Below are 14,767 nucleotides of genomic sequence, written 5' to 3'. Positions count from 1 at the left end.
TTTTCTCTCTCATGTTCCTTAAGCAACAAAAGAAAAACCGGCCTCCTGTTTCCCAATTATATGCATACTTGCTAGAGAAGAGTTGCTTATGCAATGAATGCAGATTACACAATGGGTACAATGAAAGAATATACAATATGAGGGAAGAAGAAATAAATGGAAAAACAAAGAACGAAGGAAATTGGCTGAATGAAATAAATTATGAAAAAGAGGTTAAGTAAACAGATATAGAAAGTGCAGAAAAGGATTCTGGGGTGAGTGAACAGTATTCTTTTACCTGCAGCAATGTGGAAAAGAAGAATGACCAGAGGGGGGGAAGAAACAACCCCATTGTTGAGGGGGGATGTTTTTTGAACTCTTACAGTTTCTGGAAGAAAACCACACTAAAGATCTAGATCCGAATCTCAGAAGATGTTCTTCTGCTTATAGAAATGTCAAGACAATATGTACCAGCATGTGGTTCCTAGAACTATGCATGAAAGTTTTGTAGGATATGTTTTTAAAATGAAATAGCATAAACCATCTGACAATTTCATATTGAAATAGAAATTATCTGTTACAGAATAATGTAAACCAGAGCTAAGCAGGTGTGGGATTGAAAAATGTTAGTAACCAATTCTCTACCAGGTTGTTGGGCGGGCATAGCCGTGGGGGTGTGGCCTAGTCAGCTTCCTGCACCATGGCGGAGGAAGGTGATTTCACCCTCTGCAGGCTCCGGAAGCTTTTCTCAAGTCTCCAGGAGGGCGAAAACAGCCTCCCCCAGGCTTTGGATGCACTCTGGAGGCCAGAAATGCCCCAGTTTCTGGACTTCTGGTATGTCTGGTAGGCCTTTTTTTCGCTCTCCCAGAGCCTCCACATGGGCCCTGCACTTATCTGGCATGATGAACTGGTTGTGTGGAGACTCCTGGGAGGGGCAGGGCAGGGTGGGTGGGGTCAGCCAGTTCTTGTAACTACTAGTTCTTCGAAATGGATTAAAATTAACATCTAGTTCACCCAAACTGGTATGAACCGGCTGAATCTCACCCCTGGAGCTAAGTAATCAATGAGGTTCGAGGTTCGAAGTTCAAGGTTCATTTTATTTATATGCCGCCCTATTCCGAGCGGGACTCAGGGCGGCGCACAAACCCAAGGAGGGGAAGGGAAACACAGAACTACAACAAAAAGTGCAGGGCATTTAAAACAACCAACAGCCACACGATTCAAGAGGGGAAGGGAACTCATCGACCCCAGGCCTGCCGACACAGCCAGGTTTTAACAGCTTTTCGGAAGGCCTGGAGAGAGGTGAGGGTCCGAATATCTGCTGGGAGCTCGTTCCAAAGGGCCAGAGCCGCCACAGAGAAAGCCCTCCCCCGGGTAGTGGCCAGATGACATTGGCTAGTAGACGGAACCCGGAGGAGGCCTAATCTTTGTGATCTAATGGGTCTTTGGGAGGTAATTGGCAGCAAGCGGTCTCTCAAGTACCCAGGTCCAATACCATGAAGGGCTTTATAAGTGACGACTAGCACCTTGAAGCATATCCGGAGACCAATCGGTAACCAGTGCAGCTCGCGGAGGATAGGCGTAACATGGGTGTACCGAGGTGCACCCACAATCGCTCGTGCGGCTGCATTGGCCTACAGGATCTCCCTGAGTTCTACAGTTTTGTGATATTGTGACCCCAGCTGTATGTTTAACAGCATATTTTTATAATGCTTACTGTTTCAAAAAAAGAAAAATGCCTCAAATTAGCCATTACGGGGGGGAGGGGTTGTTATTTTTTAGAACTTAGAGGAAATTGTTTTTGTTTTTCTTAAATGGGTTTTGCCCCACCTCCCTCAGCATTTGATTCTAAAGTCTATCTGATCATATTGTTAGGACAGATATTTTTGAATGCTGCTTGGTGGTCCCTTTCTACATGCTAGAGATATAATAAATGCGAAGGAAATTCACTGTTTGCGCAATGGACACGTCCATTGTTAGTCCTTTATTAGTTTGATGTTAATACTAGGGTGAACAAAGTTCTTGGGTAAATATGATTATAAATTATTAATAGAGTGCTAAATGTTGAAAATATTGAACATATTTTATCACTAGATTTAAAAAAAAATAAGAAGATTTTGTCACATACTAAGTACCTTAATAAAGAGGAACTTCCTTCTTGCCTTCAGGAAGATCAACATTTTTCTTTACAAGGAAGCTCAGAGTGCAACAGCCATCCACTGCATTCTTACAGTATCTACTCAGACATCATTCCCATTGAATACAAATACTTGTTTTAATGCAAATGTCTGTGGTTGCTTAGGCAGTTATAAGACATAAGACTCAGAGAACACTGTGGGTTTAAGGCAACTCTATATAGGTTTTCATGTTCAAAGAAGAGACTCTGGATACAGAGGTGGCTCTGCAGTCCCAGTCTAATCCAGTCATCTAGCATAATCCAGGCACTGGAATTCCATTGTTGTATTATATGTAGGTGTTATTCTGTGATGATGTTTATGGTTTTCTATTAGTCTTCAGCAACACTTAATCTAAACTTCGCTCTGCAGTTTCCCACCCTCCTGGAGACGATCTCTTCAGTCAACACTACCACCATCAATTTTTTCCTTAGAAATCTTTCCTAGCGTACAATCATTTGGCAGTATAGATTGAAATATGCATGTGTATGTAGATACTAGGAAGAAATGAGAAACATCCCTCAGCTGTAATCTCTTTTCGCGGAAAAGCTTTTTAATTTAAATCCAGAAAATAATTATTAGTATCATGAGATGGGCAACATCACAAGAAATGAGGTTTTAGTAATTGCTAAGATTTTAATATACTAGTTTCCTATTTATATTGTATATAGTTTGACAGTCAATAAACTCCTAAGAGGTCCATCGAAGGTATTCCTTAACTTTTCTACTGTTTATATTTTTTATTATTTTTATTTCTTTTTGGTATTATTCAAGTTTAAACTTCTGTCATAAATTCAGGAGGCAACCTTCATCCTTATACAACATTCAATCAATACTTTGTCACTTTCCTCCTCTTGCCCTTCTCCTTCAAATGCTTATATACTGTATATGTTCTCAGAATAGCCTCTCAAAATGTTTTGTGAACCATCTCATATACAGGAATAATAATATAAGAAGAGACACAAATGTATTTATTTATTATATTTTAGTGGATGAATCACCCCTTTAAATTCATTTAAATCAGATGCTGGACTTCCATAGTTTGCAGATTCTTACAGCTCAGAAGATTGAGTGGAGTTTGAAATAATTAAAGTAATAAAGATATGATACAAACTGGTGGGAATTTGCCAGGCAAACTAAGCAACTTAGAAGTCAGCAGGGAGGCGGGGTCTCACCAGTCTCCTCAGGGAAAGGAAAGAATTTTAAATATTTTTTTAAATAATTAAAGCCAGGGTAGTTGCTACCAGATTTCAAGTCACAGTGGCTTGGTGTCTGCTCTCAGTATTAACTAGGAGGAGGCCAGAGAACTTGGGGCCTCCTTTGCATAAGGAATTTTTCGCCTTTTAAAAGTTAAGAAAGAGTTAAAAAGCAAAAAATTCCATATGCAAAGGAGGCACTTATTCTCCCGCCTCCTGATCAGGGAGCAGCGAATCATGCCTTATGAGCACGCTTATGTTGAGCACGCTTACGTTGGGTGGACAAGAGGAGAGTTGAGAGAGTTTCCACAGCTGGAAAAGGTATGTGGATCGGACGGAGGGAGAGGGGGGTTCAAATTTTTTGTAATTAAATATGTAATTTTATATTGTGGAGTGTGTGTGTGTGTGTGTGTTTTTCACAGCAGTCCGGTGGGGTCGGAGGAGGCGGGGGGCAAGGCGGCGGAGCGCGGAAGCGGCAGGGACGTTCTCACCGCTGTGTCCCAACAAGCCAGGCGTCTCGTGTTTATGTCCACCATAAACACGAGACGCCTGGCCTGTTGGACACAGTGGTGGCGGGGGGGAGGAATGGGCTGGGTGGGTGGGGAGGAGGAGCGGGGAGGAGGAGCGGGGAGGAGGAGCGGTGAGTCAAGGCAGGGAGCAGGTCAGGCAGGGGGTGGGTGGGCTGGCTGGCTGGCTGCAGGCTGGGGCAGCAGGATTGTTTGTCGGAGGAGGCAGGGGGCAAGGCGGTGGAGTGCGACAGCGGCGAGAAGCATCTCAGATGGAGCCAGGACACCCGGAAGGCAAGCTGGCACTTAAAGGCATGCTGAAGTGCCGGCTTGCCTTCCGGGTGTCCCGGCTCCATCTGAGATGCTTCTTGCCACTGTCGCACTCCACCACCTTGCCCCCCCCGCCTCCTCCGACAATCCTGCTGCCCTGGCCTGCAGCCAGTCCAGCACCAAGCGGGGAGGACGAGGAGGAGGAGAAGAGCGGTGAGTACAGGCAGGAAGCAAATCAGGCAGGGGGGGTGGGCTGGCGGGCAGCAGGATTGTTCATTGGAGGAGGCGGGGGGGCAAGGCGGTAGAGCGCGATGGTGGCGATAAGCAACACCCCCACCGCTGTGTCCGACAGGCATCTCGCGTTTATGTCTGCCATAAACACGAGAGGCCTGTCGGACACAGCGGCGGGGACGTTGCTTCTCGCTGCTACTGCGGTCTTGCCTCACCAATGGTAACCCTCACCGCATGTCACTGGAAGTCAGTAACAAAACTCCATGTCTGTAACAAATAATTGAAATTAGAGGAACTTCAACTTGTATCATATGTAATACATTTGGCTGATGGTACTCTGATATTCTTCCTATTGGTGGGGAAAGCGGGAGGGAATTGTCTCACCTCACCAGTCAGAAAAAAAAATGTTGGCTATTGGGAGAGTTGCTCCAGTAAAGCACACATAGAGAGAGAACACAAGCTGTGTCCCTCCTGTTTCATCCTGCAGCCCTCAGGCACGCCCACTGCACATCCACCGCTCTTCTGGCTGATCTGGTTCTCTTAGCTTGAAGACATGGCAGATATAGGGGGAAAGTCTCATTTGAAAGGTCCAGATTCTCCCACAACCTGAAGCAGAAGAGCCCTTCAAGGTAGTACCCAAGAAATGGGGGAGAGAGGAAGGGAAGATTCATCTTTTACTGGCAAGAGGTACATAACTTAATGGTTGTGAAGGTGGTCAAGATTAATCCCATAGCAAGAATGCAATGACTCGTTGACTATTTAATAAGGAAAACACCAGGTTACATAAAGACAAATTGGAGTGGAGATGGGATGAAGATCATCTCCTCAGCACATAGACAGAGGAAGGTTTGTGGATGCTCATTACTTTATAGGAACACATTAATCAGACTCAAATCAGCATTTGCAATAGACGCTTTCAAAATACAATTCAAAATATTTGATCCAAATTCATTAAATTGTTTAATTACACTGTTGTTTCACTTCTTAATGTTACATAAATGTTTGCAACATTTTCCATTAATGCCATAATTGGCTGAATATTGCAAAGTTCTTGTTAGACAGCATGGCAATAAACTCCCAGGGCTTCACAGGACCTTGTCATTGGTGGTTTCACTACAGAAAAGAAACAGAAGATTTTATTATTGATGTGACATTGTCCTGTTCAAAACAATGGATAGAGGTATAGACAAGGGGAGGGAGCACAATTTCAGATTTTATGGTGAATCTAATCAGTTAATTTCTTATTGTTTCTATTGTCCATTTGCTAAAATGTAACCATCTATGCCTGTTCACATTGAGTTTCAGTTTGAATTTGTCTTGATCAAGAAAAAAAAATGAACTAGAGCAGCATCCAGTACCCAGCAACAGTTATCTACATATTTCAGTGAAGCCTACAGGCAAAACATATTTGTAAGAAATTTGGAAATTGAGGAAATGGACCTTTAGCTCAAAGCATTTATAATGTGGACCCCCAGCTATGCAATTATCCTTTAGTTAACAAACCTATTCTACCAGGACTCATTCACCTCCAATTTGTTTTCACAAACTGCACATCAGAAGCACTTTCAGGAGCTTGGTACTTTCAACTGAGTGAAGGTGAAATGTGAGTTGGTAAAAGTGTTGAAAAAGCTCAAAATGATGTCGTTTAATAATTGTTGACAAGAAAGTCGGAAGTCATTCTATTTTCATAACTAGCACTTTTTTCTTTCGATTTTTTCTTGCACTTCCTTTTTTTCTTCTCTTCTTTTTCTCTGGATTTGTCTTTTACTTTATGTAAGGTCCTCAATAAATATAAATTAAAAATGGAACCTCTGAAAAGCTTATCATAGTTCAGGTAAGCATATATGAAGCTTGATAATAAAGAAGTCATATTCCGTTCTCTTAAATCATTAATGGAGCTTCTCAATTAGGCTTCCCAGATATGAGCTATAAAACTCCAGGTGACAAATAGCTGATAGCAAATAGAGAAAATGTTTATGATCTTGGAAGCAACTATTGCTTATGCAGAGTTTTGCAGCAGAAAAATGCTATGCCCACATATTTCTCATCTCCCAACTAAGAAAGAAATAGATCTCACCCATGAACGCTTGCAGCATTTGGCATTAATGCCACAGTTGTATGGGAGACTTCCATATACACATTCTTTCTGGAGGCCAATCTGGCAGAAGCCACCATTCTCCTTACAGGCTTCAGGTTGCCCTACATTTATGAAAAAAATATTATTTGAATGAGCAGTTGTCATCAAAACACAATCATTATAGATTTTCTTCATGTACTCCTCTTGTCTGTCCCATGGATGCTACTACAATATTCCCAATCTTGCATGTGGGAACTAGTGAAACCCAGAAAAGAATGGCTTGTCAAAGGATATTGAGGGATAGCAATAAAATCTCATCTTCATCCACTTAAGTACTTCATCCATGTGGTGATACTGATAGACTGTACCTGCCCCGAAAATCAGGTGGCAGAGTATTATTACAAGTGAAGCAAACAGTTGAAGAAGAAAAACATGCACTGGCTGATTATTTAAAAGAAAGTCAAGAACATCTATTAATCGAAGTAAAGAACAAAAATCTACTGAAGGCCCAACAGACAAAACAAGAATACAGAAAAGATGTGATAAAATCAAGAATGGAGAGTTGGCAGAACAAAGCACTGCATGGCCAATTTCTGGAAAAAATAAAAGATAAAGTGGACAGTGAACAAACTTGGCACAAACCAGCAGTGGTAATTCCAGTGGTAATTGGCACACTGGGTGCTATTCCAAAAGCACTGGAATTACATTTAAAACAGTTAAAAATTGATAAAATCACCATCAGTCAAATGCAAAAAGCTGCACTGCTTGGATCTGCATGCATATTACGAAAATACGTTACAACGTCCTAGGCCCCTGGGTGGGGCCCGACTAGTAACCAATGCCAAATCTGGCGAAACAACTGGCTGCTGTGATACAAATCTGTTGTTGTGATAATAACAACAACAACAACAACAACCTTACTTGGAACAGCTTATATCCCCAAACCTTACCTTGTTACCTGTTCAGCTACCAACTAGCCCCAAAGGCTGTGAATCTCACCAAAGATTAACCAAATTTAATAATAGTCTTTATTTTCATTGTACATTGTGTATACAACGAAATTGGTTTAGCCTCAGCTGGTGCAATCAATAACAAAAATACAAGACAACATAAATAGTATAGAGAATAATACAAGTAATTGGGGAAAACTAATCATATGTTTCCATACGTAAATGGAGTGATTGTGATTGTGTTCAGGAGTCTGACAATCCATGAATAGAAGGTGTTTTTAAACCTGTTTGTCCACCTGACTATACTTCAGAGTCTTCTGCCTGATGGTGAAAGTGAAAAGAGACACTGGCCAGGGTATGAATCATCCTTACATATCTTCCTTGCTCTGTTGAAACAGCAAAACCTGGCAATGCAATTCAGTGGTGTTAGGGGGCAACCACTGGTTGCCAGTTGGAATGCTGAAAGTCTAGCATTGTTTTATCTATTTCTTTCTAAAGATGTCCAAAAAGAACTTCTGTCTGATTTCATTGGTTTTGAGGCATTGCAGAGGGGTTGGGTCAGGTGGTCTCTGAAGTCATCTCAAATCAACAGCTTGATGAATTAGTAGCAGAGAATGCCAGGCCCTGAGTCCTTTTATGATGTGACTTGAAGAGATTTTAGGGATTCAAGAAGTACTCAATCACTAGCTCCTCAAAGCACCCTTTCTCCCACTTGACAGCGGCAGCTTTATGTTTGTGAATCACTGACCAAAGTTATCTTTTTATCTCTCCCCAGTCTAAATCCATCACGGGGCTGCCATGCTAAAGTTTCACACAAATTTGATGGAGGGTATATAAACTATATGTGGTCCTATTTAGCAATTAAAATTGGGACCAGAAATTTGGTCATTAGGTCAAGCAGACCTGAGAAGGTCATGAATGTGATGATTGATTACAAAGGTATTTTTCCATTATCTTAAAAATGGTTGCTAAATGGGATAGAATAACATATTTGAAATTCTATGTATACATGTATAATAAGAGGGGTTGAATTCACAGGAGTCTTGCTTCACTGGGAAAAAAAGGTTCTTGTGCTGAGTTTAGTCCAGTGAGAAATTGTAGGATCTTCCTGCTTTTATCAGAATTCTTACCACAAGCTCCGTCCTGTGAGGGAACATGCAACATTGCAATGTACATAGAAAAGGAAGCAATTAAAATAAGCATCATGCAAAGTAACTAATGAAGTTCACAGATAGCCAGTCCTCAACCTACAGGTTTGGAGATAGCAATGGTCTTGTGACTTTGTAGAACTACAGAGACAAAGGTATGTCATAAGGGTGACCATAAGTAGAACAGAAAATTTTGTTACCACATTGTTTGGAGACTCCACTTCTTGGGACAAATGGAATACTGACCCTGACATTTCTGAAAACACTTGAAAAACTTGGGGATAATGTCATATTTCCTGCTGGAAATGTGTAAGATTCGCTGCTAAGCAATGGAAAAGAAGCCAATAGCAATTGCAGCAGTAGGAAAATCTAACGAATAAACAGCAATTTTTCTTCAGATACTGAAAATGAAGGGGAACTCCAAGCAGAAACGGCACCAACTGCCCAGCCCTAATATTGGGGACTTAAGGATACTGATAAAGGGCGGCATGAAAGAGAACAGGAAGGGAAGAGAAAGAGGAAGAGAGAAGGGGCAAGGGAGATGTGTCAATGTTCCTAGGAAGAATTAGGCAACTCTCTTTAGACCCAGATCTTGTTGTGAACCTATAACAAGAAAAATCAGCTGCCCTGGACCAACATGCAGTTTGTTTTATACAACACACTTCACAATAAGCTCAGGAAAACAAACACCTTTGGGGGATAGGAGAGCTTGGTGGCATGGACAACTCCCATAAAAGAGAGATAGGCTTTTGGTCACATGGTTGTTCTTACTATTTTGAGTTTATCTGGGAATGGTCCCCTCCCACCACCACTATCCATCCGCTTAAAAAAGAATAATGGTTGTATTCACTTAACATCCTGCAACTAAATAAATAAGGTTAGCAGATAGATCATTGAGAGCCAGTTTGGTGTGGTGATTAAGATATCATGCAAGAAAGTGAGTGACTCTGAGTTCTAGTCCTGGCTTAGGCAGAAAGCCATCTGGCTGACTTTGGGCCAATCACTTTGTCTCAGCCCTAGGAAAGAGGCAATAACCAAACACTTCCAAATTCTTGCCAAGAAAACTCCATGGACTTGTTCACACAGTCATCAGAAATCAACATTAACTCAAAGACACCATAAAGAATTAAGGTCAACTTTATACAAGACATTATGCAAGACAACCAACTATATACAATTTTACCATGGTGTAATGTGTTGCACAAGTCCAATTCCACATGATAAATGTACTATTATGTTAATTCCTTTGTCACCTGGACCCTAGTAACTGGGAATGTCTATTAGCAGAACAATGATGAAGAAGGACAGCTGGTCTGATTAAGCCACTTCTCTAAATTCCAGGGCTGTCCATTTGTCCTTCAAATTCATCTCTGAATCTTATGAAATGAGCTGTTTATGATTCAAATCATGGATTTCCTTGAAAAAGTGGGAATGTTTTTTTTAAAAAAAACAATTTCTATCAGACTTTCTTTTTCTCCCCTTCTGCTTCTATTCTCCCAGGTTTACTTGGCCCCTTCTTACCTGAAGAAACATAGAAGAGAAGCAGCAAAGCAAAGGTGAGGAAAAGAAACCTCATGACTGAAGTTGCCTCTGAAATCTCTCCAGCTAGTTCCAAGAAGCAGAACTGAAGAAGAGTTAGGGAGAGTCAACAAAAAACACACCAGGTCTGTCTATTTATAACGTTATGGTGTCATAAGAATGTGGAAATGTAGTATAGATCATTGAGGTGGCAAACATTGCAAACGTGTATTTCCTGTTACACTCCTTTAAAACTCTTCCTCCCCTCCCTTATCAAACCTCAAGGCTCCCCGTTGTGTTCACTGGATACTTCTTGTCCTAGGTGACGTTTGTAGTTTTGCTCAATTGCCAATTGCAGTACTTCCTGCTGTTAACAGGGCTGATGAGCAGCTCAGAGGTGCAAAAGTGTCAGAATATTGGAGGGCAGTACGTGGCCCACAAAGAAAAGGAAATATTGCATCTTCATCATCATGAAATTGGCTAGTGAAACAATAGGAAAAGGACTAAGGTTTGGCGCTTTTAAAAGGCAATACAAAATTCAAATATTTGATCCAAATTTATTAAATTGTTTAATTACAATGTTGTTTCACTGCTTGTTGTTATGTTACAGTTTGCAACATCTTCCAATAATATCACAATTGCTGAATATTTCACACTAGAGAGGCAAGGTTCTTGTTAGGGAACAACCTCTCAGGGTTTCACAAGTTCTTGTCATTGATGGTTTCACTGCAGAAAAGAAACAGAACATTTTATTACTGATGTGACTTTGTCTTGTCCAACATAATGGATAGAGGTATAGACAGGTAGGGGGGGAGCACAATTTAAGATTTGATGGTGAATCTAGTTAGTTAATTCTTATTTTTTCTATTGTTCAGTTCCTCCACTTTTACAGTGTGGACCCGAACTATGCCATTACTCTTCAGTTAACAAGACATTCTAGTTAACAAGCATAGTCTAAACTAAACCTCATTCACCTCCAATTTGTTTTCACAGATCAGAAGCACTTTCAGCTGAATGAAGGTGAAATGTGAGCTGAAAAAAAATCACTGATACACTAATTTAGTCACTTTGAATGAAATAAGATGTGTTTGGTAAGATCTGTTTTTAATGAACCCCTGTTGGTTTCTGATCATAGTTGTATTTCCTTCTAAGTGTTCACAGATTTAAGATATCTTTATTGTCATTTTATTCTATAGGCATTCTGGCATACATTAAAAGTGAAAATCTGTTGCCTGTTTTCAAAAGTGTACAGATACATAATACACATATAGATCAGGGGTGAAATGCTACCGGTTCAGGCTGGTTCACCCAAACTAGTAGTAAAAAATGCTACTGGTTCAGGCCAACCAGTAGTTGTGATGATCAGCTATGTGACAATTGGCTGTGTCATGTGATTTATATTCAAACCAATATTTTAAAAATGCTTTAAAAAGTAAAAAAAAAGTTCTGTCAATCAGCTGTGCCACACAATTTATATAGCGAATCTAAATCACACAACACAGCTGTTCCCCCTCCCTCACTCTTCTACTTACCTTTGCAGACTCAAAAAAGTCTTTTAGCAATTGCAGTGTGTGTGTATGCGAAGCACGAATGCACGCCAGTAGCAGACTTTAGAGAATTTCACATGCTATATACATACACATGTATATACTTACACCCTAAGATATAAATACATATAAATTTTAATCACTATCCATCCTGAATGTGTTGATACTGTATGGGAAAAAAACAGTGTCTGAATCTGGATGTTCTGCTTCGGATACCAGAAGGCAACAAGGAAAACAAGTCGTGAATGTGTAGCATCGCAGACAATCCTGAGGACCCTGTTCAAGCATCACTTATATGTTATGTTCTGGATAGAAGGGAGTGGCATGCCAATAACCTTTTCTGCCGTCCTCACCACTCTTTGCACCCCCTTGCAGTCTGAAGCAGTAATGCTTCCAAACCAGACAGTAATGCAATATGACAGTATGTTCTCGATCATCCCAAATAGATTTGTTATTTATTCATTCTTAAATTCTCAATTTGATCTGATTCCCAAGGTTGGAAGGAAAGAAGGCAGCTATATGATCTTGATGACTTCCTCAGAGGAAATCCATAGCTGCTCAGTTTACTACTTGATCAGCCTAGAGAAAATTATTCAAATCTTAATGCTCTTTGTCATGTGGTATACTACCTATTGATAGTGTCTGATTCTTGAGGATCATCAGTAAGTGTATATCTTAAAGCTGTGGCTTCAGTGCTTCCTGATACAATGCAATTGTAAGAATAAATAAGCAAAAATTAAGGGAAAGGGGGAAGATTTTATGGGAACAGCTCACATGCAGCTTATATAACCATAACAATAGATTTATGCAGGTGTTTATAGAAAAACTGGCTTGATAAATATGGAATGGTACTAATCCTCACTTCTAATGTGTGCTTTAATGATAAGTCGGTCCAAAATGGTTATTCCAAAATATTGAAAGATTAATGAATGTAAAGCCTTTATTCTACTGCTATCTGCCTCATTTCATTTGCCACCATATTAGGGTCATCTGAAAAAGTTTTCATGGTTTGGGTAAGGACATATTTAATAAGAAAATGGACACGTTTAAAGAAAACAAGTCAGATTCCTTTTTCTTATACTGCAGATGGGGCTTCTCGACTGAGTTTACCAGATCTGAGTTCTAAAGATCCAGATGATGAATAAGTGAAAGAAAATTGTGAAAACTCTTACTGTCTTGCAAACATCTAATGCTTATGTAGAGTTTTGCAGCAGAGAGATGCTATGCCCATATATTTCTTATCTCATAACTAAGAAAGAAATGGATCTCACCGGTCCACGCTTGCAGCAGATGGCATTAATACCACAGTTGTATGGGAGACTTCCATACTCACATTCCTTGAAAAGACCAGTCTGACAGAAACCACCATCACTCTTACAATTCATTATTTTTCCTGTATTTATGAAAAATTATTTGAGTGAGCAGTTGTCATCAAAACACAATGATATATTTCACCTTCAATAAATCAGTGAAAGAAGAGAAAAAAGTTCATTTTATTGACTTCATTTAGCCAGCATACTTCATAGCTGTTTAGCTCTTGCAAATGACGCTTATCTAAAGCTGTCCATCTGTTCTTTGGAGTTGCATCTAAATGCTATGAAGTCAGCCGCATATTTTTCAAATTGTGAATTACCCTCAAAAGTGGGAATAATTTTTTAAAAATGAATTTCTTTCATGCTTTCTCCTTTTCCCATTCTGCTTTTATTTCCCCACCTCCCCCCATGTTTACCCAGCCCCTTCTTACCTGAAGCTACATAGAAGAGAAGCAGCAAAGCAAAGGTGAGCAAAAGAAACCTCATGATTGAAGTTGCCTCTGAAATCTCTCCAATTAGTTCAAAAAAGCAGAACTGAAGAGAGTTAGGAGGACTCCACAAAAAGCCCAGCTTTATAACAAGTTATGATGTCATGAGAATGTGGACATGAAGGATGGATCCCTGATATGGCATCATTGATATGGCAAACATTGCAAACATTTTACTTCCTCTTATTCTCCTCTTAAAATGCCACTTCTTTTTTATCCTTTTTATCAAAACCTGCTGCACCCCATTCTTTTCACTATTTCTTGTAACATGTGCAAGCCTATGAATCTTATCACATGCATATTGATGAATCTTCAAATGTCACTTGAAACTTTGCTAAGGAAGATTAAGTAACCACAATCTTTGCTGTAATGAAATGCCAAACAATTCACTCAGTTGACATGTGTGATTATAATTATACAGGGATGGAGCTAATATTAGCATTAAAATTTGTGCAATGTTTGTCGATTTGATAAGTGTGTTTGAAGTAATAACAAATATGGAACCTTGTATAATACCTATCTGTCTTTTGATTGCTAAATATGCAAACTCATTTATGCAATCATCTATATTTTGGCAAGAGGACAAATTGTAGAAAACTCCTGGGAAACTATAGAAAATTATATATTTGTGTTTCCTGGAAATTTTCCAAGCTCTTTCCTAATAGTCCCAGAGTGTATTTGCTTTTTTATAGTTGGGTTCTCAAATAAATATTAGTGTGTTAAATTTATGGGTGGAAACACATTAATCCCACTGCAGATATAATCTGTCTTCTTTTTTTTTTTAAGGTTTAGTGTTGCACTCCACACATCTGAGACAGTGAATGTTTATTATTTGTTGTTGCTGCTGCTGCTATTGCTGTTGTTAGCAAGCAAGGTGTAATGGGTGGAGACACAAGCAAATGTTAAGCAAGTTCATTCCTGAACTTCTGGTTAGTTCGTTGGGGCCATTTTTCACTCTCCGGGCGAAAACGGCCCCAACGGGCCAACTGGAAGTTCAGAGAGGAAGTTCCAGCTTCTGGAGAGCCTCTGAGGAGCCGGGGAAGGCCGTTTTCACCCTCCCCAGGCTTCAGGAAAGCCTCCGGAGTCTGGGGAGGGGTCATGCGCACATGCACAAGGGGATCACATGTGCAGTGGGGTGGAGAGGATTGAATTTTATGGTGTGTGTGCACATGATAGTGCACACCTGCACAAGTTTGGCATGCCATAAGAAAAAGGTTCGCCATCACTGTTCTAGATCATCATGAACAGATCCTGCCTTTTAGTACATCAGCAGCAAACAGATGTTTTCCATTCTTCTTTGTGGCAATGCTTCAGCTGCATTAAAAAAAAATCCCAGTACTGCTGTAGCCCAATGACAAATCACATGCTTT

The 14,767-nt window shown here is 40.2% G+C and overlaps 2 long non-coding RNA genes across 2 annotated transcripts; both read right to left on the bottom strand.

Moving 5' to 3' along the window:
* Nucleotides 1–5,292: 5,292 nt before the first annotated feature.
* On the bottom strand, nucleotides 5,293–10,207 carry LOC106546571 (uncharacterized). The gene is made up of 3 exons (XR_001313374.2): nucleotides 10,053–10,207; nucleotides 6,434–6,555; nucleotides 5,293–5,469 (listed from the first exon to the last, which is right to left on the bottom strand). It is a non-coding gene; the product is annotated as an uncharacterized LOC106546571 (long non-coding RNA).
* Nucleotides 10,208–10,600: 393 nt separating this feature from the next.
* LOC148044912 (uncharacterized) lies at nucleotides 10,601–13,469 on the bottom strand. Its single transcript, XR_015697135.1, has 3 exons — nucleotides 13,341–13,469; nucleotides 12,868–12,989; nucleotides 10,601–10,775 (listed from the first exon to the last, which is right to left on the bottom strand). It is a non-coding gene; the product is annotated as an uncharacterized LOC148044912 (long non-coding RNA).
* Nucleotides 13,470–14,767: the final 1,298 nt, after the last annotated feature.

The sequence above is a fragment of the Thamnophis sirtalis genome, unplaced genomic scaffold (assembly GCF_051295495.1).
Source record: "Thamnophis sirtalis isolate CommonGarterSnake01/CBP01778 unplaced genomic scaffold, rThaSir2_p1.2 scaffold_6, whole genome shotgun sequence".
Classification (NCBI taxonomy): Eukaryota; Metazoa; Chordata; class Lepidosauria; order Squamata; family Natricidae; genus Thamnophis; species Thamnophis sirtalis.
Note: the sequence above shows the minus strand (reverse complement) of the source record. Positions and strands in the feature narration are given on the sequence as shown.